General features: G+C 41.6%; 1 long non-coding RNA gene across 1 annotated transcript; it reads left to right on the top strand.

Annotated features, from left to right (window-relative positions):
* Nucleotides 1–3,276: 3,276 nt before the first annotated feature.
* LOC125330624 lies at nt 3,277–5,962 on the top strand. Its single transcript, XR_007205643.1, has 2 exons — nt 3,277–3,598; nt 5,779–5,962. It is a non-coding gene; the product is annotated as an uncharacterized LOC125330624 (long non-coding RNA).
* The last annotated feature ends 3,185 nt before the right edge of the window (nt 5,963–9,147 follow it).

The raw sequence follows: 9,147 nt of genomic DNA, 5'->3' as shown, positions 1-9,147 counted from the left end.
CAGAACAGAGCTTGTCTTTGAGAAAAACATTGCAGAAAAAAGGTCACTCGAGGTTACCACTGCCAGTATGTGCACCTCGTTACAAAAAAAATGAACTGCCCTACTTCACATAGGAAATATGGCATCCTTTGGTTATTGAAAATATCACAGTCTAGCAATGGCATCCTCATTGGCTGATCATTCAGAAAAACTTCTTATGTCATTGTCCAGGGAGAGATGCTGGGCTTCTGAAATGGTTACATTTTGATAACTCACAAAATGTTTAGGGATATTATCATTCCTATCCATTCAAGATACACACCTAACCTATACCTAAGAGAAGGCCCCAGAAACAGGGTGTGTTCCCCCTGTTTCATGCTAGATCCTCTATCCTGTTGAACAGCCTTCAAACACCTATAGATTCTAAACATATATCCTTCCAAACCCCTTCCTTCTATTTTGGTAGCAAGAATCCACATGACAAGAATTTAGGCAGCATTAAATGCAGTCCCTCTTCATCCTCTGTGTTGGTTTTCCAGCTCTGCCAAATACGAAAACACCAAGTAATGTCACGGTGCTTGCTTTTCCCCATGTGCACAGAAGACCCACAACTCACTATTTTTAATCTCAAACCAGCTAAAAGAAGAGGTTAAAGACAATAGCAGAAGACTTGCAAAACTCTGAGTTCATTCTTGTGTAATAAATAGAAACTCTACCACAAATCCCTTTCATCTAAAATGCAACGGCATATTTGGGAAGGCATTTTCACTAACAGATTTGGCTAACAAACAGCTAAAAACTCTTGCAATGTGTTTTCTATGGGCAAGAAACATGACTGCAGAAATGAGAGAGTATAGTCTTTATATCAGCAATAAAGGTATTTAGGGCTTATTTATGCTTGTTTAAAAAGTCTAAAAATCCTTACCTTCTTTTGTGTCAGTGCTCCATAAGCTGCTGTCAGAATGATTCTGAAACTTTAAGCCGATGGTGAACCTGGTTGGAATAAATACTCTCCTCTAAAGAATCCTTCGTTCTTTGTGCTGTTTTCAGCTGGGGATCTCCTCCCCAAGAACCCAACAAAGCAACCAAGAAAATGTGAAAGCATAAAAGCCCATTTCATCTGTTCTAAGAAAGAAATACTCAGCATGGATCTCTAAGAAGTCTGCATGATAATGCTCTCTGAAATTACAAATACTTTTGGTTAGAGTTTCTCTGACTGTCCAACCAGATATCATCATGTAAACTAGTTTATGTATTTCTTCACATAAGTAAATCTGCATGTTTCCTAAAAAAAGGAATCAAGCAATGGTAACTGCTGTAGGATTAAGGTGCTCTGTGCTAATAATGGAAACATTAAGACAACAACAAATACTGTCCTTGGTTAAAAGTAACAGTCTCTAAAACTGTATCTTTTTGAATTCCACACATTCTGTTAGAAAGCAAAAATATCTGAAAACATTCAGGAAAACCAGAAAACCCCCAAATTTGTGTAGGTTTATTATTCATTAAACTCTGTCTCAACCCCCAGTGTAGGACAGGAGATAAATGTGAACAATACTACATTGTCCGAGTGCCATGTCACGAGTGCTGCCCCTGAGTGCGTGTGATCCGTGTAGGTTGCTCCTGAAGGGGGCTCAGCTGTGCTGCAGTGCCCGTCCTTCGCCTGCCGGGGAGGGACCCGGCTGCTCCGGGGGTCCTACATAATACTGAATTCCTTTTCCGGGCCTCTGACTGGAAAACATTCAAAAGGCTGAAAAACCTAATGTCACTGGAACTGTCTCCTTGCTGAAACCACAGTTCAGGGGTAACAAAACAGAAGAAACTGTTCCTATATATGTCACAGAACTTCCCATCTGTCACAAAGGTTAAATCAAGTCTGTCAGACTGAAAATCCCAAGTTGTTGAAGGCACTGCTGCCTACTGGTTCTTACAGCTGCCCCTGGACAACTCACCACAGGCTCGGTTTTGTAACATTTCAAGAATCCCTCACCAGCCACCCAGAGAACTCACAGACCCATTAAAAAACTGAAAACCATTGTCCCAGGCAAAGTTGTGCAGGAAGTGATATAAAAACCTGCAACAATGAGATGACATCAAAAGGAAGAAGTAAGCAAACAGAAGGGTTTGTCTTCTTCCATCATAAGGCAGCAAACAGAGCTACAAAATGGCAAAATTATCTAAGCACCATTCTGGTACAATACGTGAAACCACAAAGCCAATACTCTCCCTTGGTTCAAATAACCTGTGTTAACCCAAGTTTTCATCATCTTGATATTAAAGTCCAGGTTATGCAGCAATTATAATATTACATACAAATATTACATTCAATTAGTCTGCCACCATTAACTGAACATTATTTTTCAAACATTAAATAACAAAAGTTCCATTTAATGCCATATTATGTAGAAGGCAGCAGACTGCATTTTACAGCAGCTGCTGGCATAAGCAAGATAGTTATTTTTAATAAATAAGCACCACAAGGACATAAGTGTCTTGGCACATTCAGAAGATAAAAGACATTTTAAATGAGTAAACCTCACAAAAATGTCCTAGCATTGGCCTGTGCACAATTTAAGCCTCTGGCTTTGATGAGTGAAATTAAAACAGCAAGCAGAGCTCCCAGTAACAGGACTGGGCTGAGTGCATGGAGAACAAGTTCCTGCACGGAAAGGCAGGGTGCGAACGCACCACAGACAGCCCAGCTCACCCACGCTGACTGCCCACACCACGCCCACGCTGCTCTGTGCTAAAGGTAAGAGTTATTTTTTAAGCGGGGTGTAAAAAATAAACTCGTGAAGCTTTCACAACTGCCGGCATGTTCTTAAGGCCACACCTTAGTTAAGCATCAGAAAAAGGCCTGTTTGCATGTTCGTGTATTTTGTTAAGAGGCAGTTCTTGTGCTTTAAATTTACTGTTTTGGAATGACAGCCTCTGACCAGAACACCCATATTTGCTCTCCTTTCCAAGAAACTGCATCCCCATCTTGAGGACCCGGCCTGTATTTGCCAAGTTCCCACGTCTGCCCCCGTGAGCGCTAGGGGCATCTGCGCTCCCCGGACCGCTCGGCTCCCGGCAATGGCCCAGCCTGTGCCGCTTTCCGCACTCATTGCCCAGCAAAGCCCCCCCTGCGCTCTCGCCCCGCCACCGCCCCGCACAGGCTCCGCACGCCCTCCCCGCTCCGGAGCGGGCCCCGCGCTGAGCGCCTTCCCCTCCCCGGCTCCAGGGATACGCACGGGCCGGAACGCGCCCCAGCGCCCGCGGGGCCGAGCCCAGGCGGGCCGGCGGCGTTTGGCTCCGGTACCACCGGGCACGGCACCCGCTCCGCCGCCGACCCTGCATGGACGGCTGCCCCTGTCCTGTCCGTGCTCTGCCCGCGGTACCTGCGCTCCGCCCGCCGCTCCGTCCCCGTGAGGGGCCCGGGCTCGCCCCCTGCCCTCACCGGTAATGGCCGCGCGCGCGCCAGCGCCGCTCCCAGCGACCGCAGGTCCGAGAGCGGCTCCGAGCTTCGCGGGGCCTGGCGCACCGGGAACCTGGGGACACACAGCTGCTAAATCCGCCTTGTTACAAACATCCCTGATTTCTGACAAGTTTGGAGTCAGCACAGCATCTTAACACTAAGGTAACACTTCCACATTACCATAACAAAGTCATTAAGTATTACTAATACTAAATTAACCAAATTGTAGGAAAAGCTGCTGTGACTGTTGCTGATAGCTTCGTGTGAGATGTAGGTTAACACAGCTGCTGGCTATTTGCAGTCAGGTTGCCCAGGCTGATGTAAGCCAGGGGAAAGCCCAGGTTTTTATTGTTATTACTTTCAAACCTTCTAACCTTTGATATTTTCTCATCATCTCATTAGCATGACTAAAGCCAAGTTCTAAACATTCTATCTAGGCTTACAAACCTTTATGTCATGTTCTGCCAAGCTTCTACCTACTGTTTTCTGTCATCAGGCAATATATTAAGTCTATTAAATTAAGATTGAATGTGATAGGGCTGCTCTGTCTAGGGGCCAATGCCAAATGACTGAGTCAACTATATCAGAGCATTTATCAGACCACTGTTTGTTGGCCCTTGAGCAGCAAAATGAGGAGCAGAAGCTGCTGCACTGGCAGAGACATGCTGAGGTTTGTAAATTAACTGCAGACCCTTCCAGCCCACCTAACTGTACAATTGTGTGTGTGTTCCTGAGATGATTGATACTGACCCATCTATTTATCTATTGGAAATGGGTGATTTGCAAGGTGACAAATGGGCATATATACCACCAGAGATGCAACAATTCCAGGAAATAAAGCAGTCCCGGCTGCTGAAGATTTTTCAGAAATAACTGCAAACTCATTCATTTCATGGAGGAGTACCCATATTTTAAACCTTTGGAAAAATGCATCACCAAGCAGTATGTTTTCTGACTTATGAACCATTCACAGTTATACACTGAACTAAAAGATAATTTTAAAATATTATAATAACTTTTAAAGATAATTGCAGCCAAATATACCCCACTCTGCTTATTAATGGATATAATCCCCTCGACTGGGAGTTTTCTTGTTTCTATTCAACTGGTTAAATTTGTGTTAGAAAAGATTATATGAAAGTACCAGTAGCAAAAAAACCCCAACAAAACAGGAGACTGTCCTTTCCAACGTTCAGATTCTTAAAAGATACAAAATCTGAAGGGAAAATGTAGTGAAGTACAAGGGCATGGAAGAGAGTGAGCCAAGAGACATTCCTAACCAACTGGGTCTGGTTTCATGGGCATAGGATGCACACACAGCAGAACAAGCAGGCACCTTGAGGACTGATGAAGGTACTTTCAGAATTTTTTTTTCCTTCTCCACTGACGTTTTTGTAACTCTATAAAGAAGGTAAAATACTGCATTAATTGGATATCCAGGAATGTGCTGAAGCATTCTGAAACAGCGCTATGGAAGAGGAAAAATGCACACGCTGTAGCCTGCTCAGTGCTCCCTGGGCTTGTTGGTGTTAAACAGCAGAAACTGCAGAGGCTTGTGCACTTACCCCACATTCCCACTGGCCCTTACTAATCACCAGCAACCACTCAGTCAGTGGAAGAGCTACTACGGATTCTTGCCTTTACATGACTGGCAGTGTACTGTGCACTGTGTATATTTGCTCTCAAGGAGCTTGGCAAGCAGGGGAACATAGAACATGGTTTTTGCGATGCAGAAGGAGTTAAGAAGCCATGTGCCTGATCTCCCTGCAGACAAGAACAATGTGAGCCCCATGACAAGCCAGGCAGGCAGCTCTGGCTCAGCAGATAGCAGGAACATGAACTGAATGGGCAAAGACATCTCACGATTCCAACAGCCATTCATATCCTAGGGAGATTTCAGAGAGCTCTCTTGTCATGTTTTAAGCCATGGCTGCATTTCTCTTTGTCAGAGTGCATTTGCTAGTTGCACTGCTGAGTTTTCATATGCAAGTCAGCCTACAGCAGTTTCCAGTAATGGCATCTTATGCAATTTCTGACCTACTTTAACACATTGGGGCACTTGGAAACACAAGATCCACTGCAGCAGCTTTCTGCTTGACAGTGTGACACTGCAGCAGGAAGCACAAGTTTTTAGACAAACACATGGATCCACTAAAATACAGGTGACAAACAGACTTTAATTTTCAAGGTATTTGTCAAGCCATTAGGAGCATCCAGCACAATCATCATATGTATTATTTTTAGCTGGAGACTGCACGTTATTTCAAAAAGGTGATCAAATGGTCAAGTCAGTAACCTGTTACATATGCACTGACCTGCGTGCTCTTTCTTGGCCCTTCTAGGCTGCAGTTCCCTGAAGAACACCTCAAATGAGAGCTTGGTGTGTGACTGATGATAAAACATGACCTCGTTAGCAGTATAGAGATCTCTTCTTTTGTCCCACCTGTGTGTGTTCAGAAGAGAGGTGTCTTCTTCTACACATCCTCCCAAACTCCAGCAATAAATGGAAGGTCTCTGAGAACTAAAGGTCTTATCAAAGAGAATCTTTGATACTCTTTTATTACTTCCACTACCAAGCGTGAACCTAACACTACTAAGAGCAACCTAACACTGCTAAAGGAAAGACAGCATACAGAATCTTTCCTACCATTAATTAGAACTAAGCCTTAAACAGGAGAAGTAGCAAGAAGAAATTGGGACTACTATCCCTCTATCTCTTCCCTCTCTCCCATGAGAAACAGGACTCCAGACACATTTCACTGTGTGGAAATTTCAAATTCGTAATCTGATTAAGGTGTCTGCCCACAGTTGTTTGAGTGGGCCAGCAGACACTTGTCCCTGCAAACTACACTGAAGTCCAAGATCTACAGAGCTGTGTAGATCTTCAGAATAATGCTGGAAAGCTTGGTTTGGTTTTGGTTTTTTCCCTCCCCAGGTTCTGTTATTAAGGCATGTTTTAAGCATAGTTGAAGCAATCACCATACACACCATCCTGACTTCTCCCATGCAGACAGAACTATTAAGGCCAAATGACATCCAGTATTATTCACCAACAGCTGCTTTACCTGGTTACTTTAATAGACAGTTATCATTCTTGCCCTGCCATTTCAGTCTAATTTGTACCTTATTACTACAGTGCCCCAAAGATCTTTTTCTTTCACTATTTTCCTGCAATGCCTCAGCTTTAGGTGAGGCTATTACTACTATTGAAAACTCCAAGCATTTTGGTATACTCTTGCTTTGGGGTTAATTACTTTCTCTGTCAAACGAAAGAGGTTTTCTGTAATATTGTTATTCACCGAGTTCTGGTTTTGTGTCCTTTAAGATAACTAATAAAAATAAGAGGTATTTCAGGCTTCACCTGTAGGTTAATGCCTCACATTGAACCTCAGCGCAAACCTTTCTATGCTATCAGCTTCAAAAAATAAGCTTCTTTATACCCAACAAGTTACTATGCAATTTAGAGGACAAAATAATGAGCTGCTCTTAAAAGAAGGCTGAGCCATTCCTGCAACTTTTCTCAAGAGCACATTAAGATTTGTAATCTTATCTGTGGATTTGTTTTAAACTAACATTTAAATCAATTGGTCTGAAATTTACTATCACTTCTAAGTAATGTTTAAATCAAGCAATTTCTCAACACAAATTTAGAGAGAAACCTACAGAATTACAGATGCTGTGTTAATTATGTGCTAACCTCTCCTGAAAGTCAAAAGGCAAAAATGCTCTGGTATAGTTGACTAAGTCATTTGGCATTAGCCCCTAGACAGAGCAGCCCTATCACATTCAAAAAAAAAGTCACATGTTAAGCAAAAACCCAATTCCTTACACTAAAATTCACCCAAGCTCTGATGCATTATGTTTTTTTCACATTCACAAGAACACTTAAAATGCTAAGACAACTTGGTTCTAAATAAGAGCCATTAAAATATTTATAGTGTTTAGTGCATCTGTCCCACTTGTAATTAGGAGTGAAGTGGCAGTTTCTGAAGTTAGAATCTGCAGCCACAGTGGGTTTAAGAGAGACCTCGTTAGGGACAATAAACCCTGGAGGAGTTATCACTGTAGGGGCTCTCTTGTGTCAGAAAAATAGAAATGGCATCAATATGCTCACAAGTCACATAACATTTGGATACTGGAAGGACACATTTTTATTCCATACAACTGTAAAGCAAATTCAAAAGAAGATCATCCTCTCTAATACACAATATACAGAGCTAAGTAAACTTTCTAAAATTGAGTATGAAATTTTTGTTCCAAATACATTGATAACCATGAGTTTTTTAAAGGAATTGTTGCCAAATCCAGATTAAAGTCTTAGCAATTCCCTTCAGGTAATGAAAAATCAAGATGAGGCACTGCTTCCACAGTTCCATGCAATACTTACTGTTCAGAGTTGCACCACATAAAAAAAATTAAGTACATGTTAGTGAACAAAACTTTGAAATTTCCTTTAGTGGCTTCCTTAGTTGCTTGCCTGAGATTTAAAGAGACAAAAGAAGTCTTACTTTTTGTCATAAATTATTAGAGCTATTTGATCCAAACTACATTCAAGTGACATTCAAGCTTCTAGTAACCCTTGTGTCAATGATTTTCTGATAGCTCTGCTAATGATTCTACATTAAGAATCAATCACCAAATTAACAGACTTCAAACTGCAGTAACCTGAATTTTTGACTTAGCTTTTCTCTGACTTTTTTTCCTCCCATTAAGACAGGAAGAAAACCTGCAGGAAGTATCTTACAGAGGAACTGGCTCTGATTTTTCTATATTAAAATGCTTCTTCTAACAAGACAATGGCAGTTTTACATGTTTTAACTGAAGGGCAACTTCTGTTGCAAGACTAATGTAAAATGAGGCCTCTATGATCGAATCTTTTTCTACAGAAACACTGACTATTCACAGGTAACTTTTAAGGTAAGAGTCCCATTTTTGGTGTGTAGCCCAACATCTGTAACCAAACAAGCATCAGGACAAAGATTCACGATGCCAAACAGCTGAGGCTAAAAGTTACTTCAATGATTTATCCCCTCACCACAGTTAATACAAGTAAAGCTTCCAATACAGAAGCGATGTTCTTCAAAAGGAAACTGGAAGGAAACCCCATGTGTTATTACCTACAAGAAAAGAAATAAATACCAAACCAGAAAAACAACTCAGTACTGATGCAGAGGACAGGCTGAACTAAATGAAATAATTATATTCTCCCAGTGTACATGGGTAGAACACACGATCACCTCAGGCCATTTCCATGTTAGTAACAGCCTGGAGCAAAGGTAGACCAGAGTTCTGCCCATTGCAGGTGAAGCTTTTTCTATTCTCAACAGGTACAGAGCTGGATCTGACCTACAAAACTGAACAGTAATTTCTAAACACATTTATGCTCTGCATATTCTATTAATACAGTCCAAAAAAAACCCATCTGTCTAAATGAAAGATTTTTCATGTAGATGACATTAACAGAATGATTTTTCTCTAAGGAAAAAAGTACTAGTTTCCAGGTATACTAACACAAACTGTAAACATAAATTCATTAAAAGGCTTCAGTAATTTGATGGTAGACTTAGTGTGAATGCTGAGGTGTATTAACAAAATGTCCAACTAGCAAGATGATGATTGGCACTTCCACTAGCAGGGACATCAAAGCTCTGAATAATTGCAAAAATCTTTAAGATTAAATCTTTGAGTATTCTGAGGTTTTGAAATCCATA

The sequence above is a fragment of the Corvus hawaiiensis genome, chromosome 10 (genome assembly GCF_020740725.1).
Source record: "Corvus hawaiiensis isolate bCorHaw1 chromosome 10, bCorHaw1.pri.cur, whole genome shotgun sequence".
Taxonomy (NCBI): Eukaryota; Metazoa; Chordata; class Aves; order Passeriformes; family Corvidae; genus Corvus; species Corvus hawaiiensis.
This window is presented reverse-complemented; position numbering and strand designations above follow the sequence as displayed.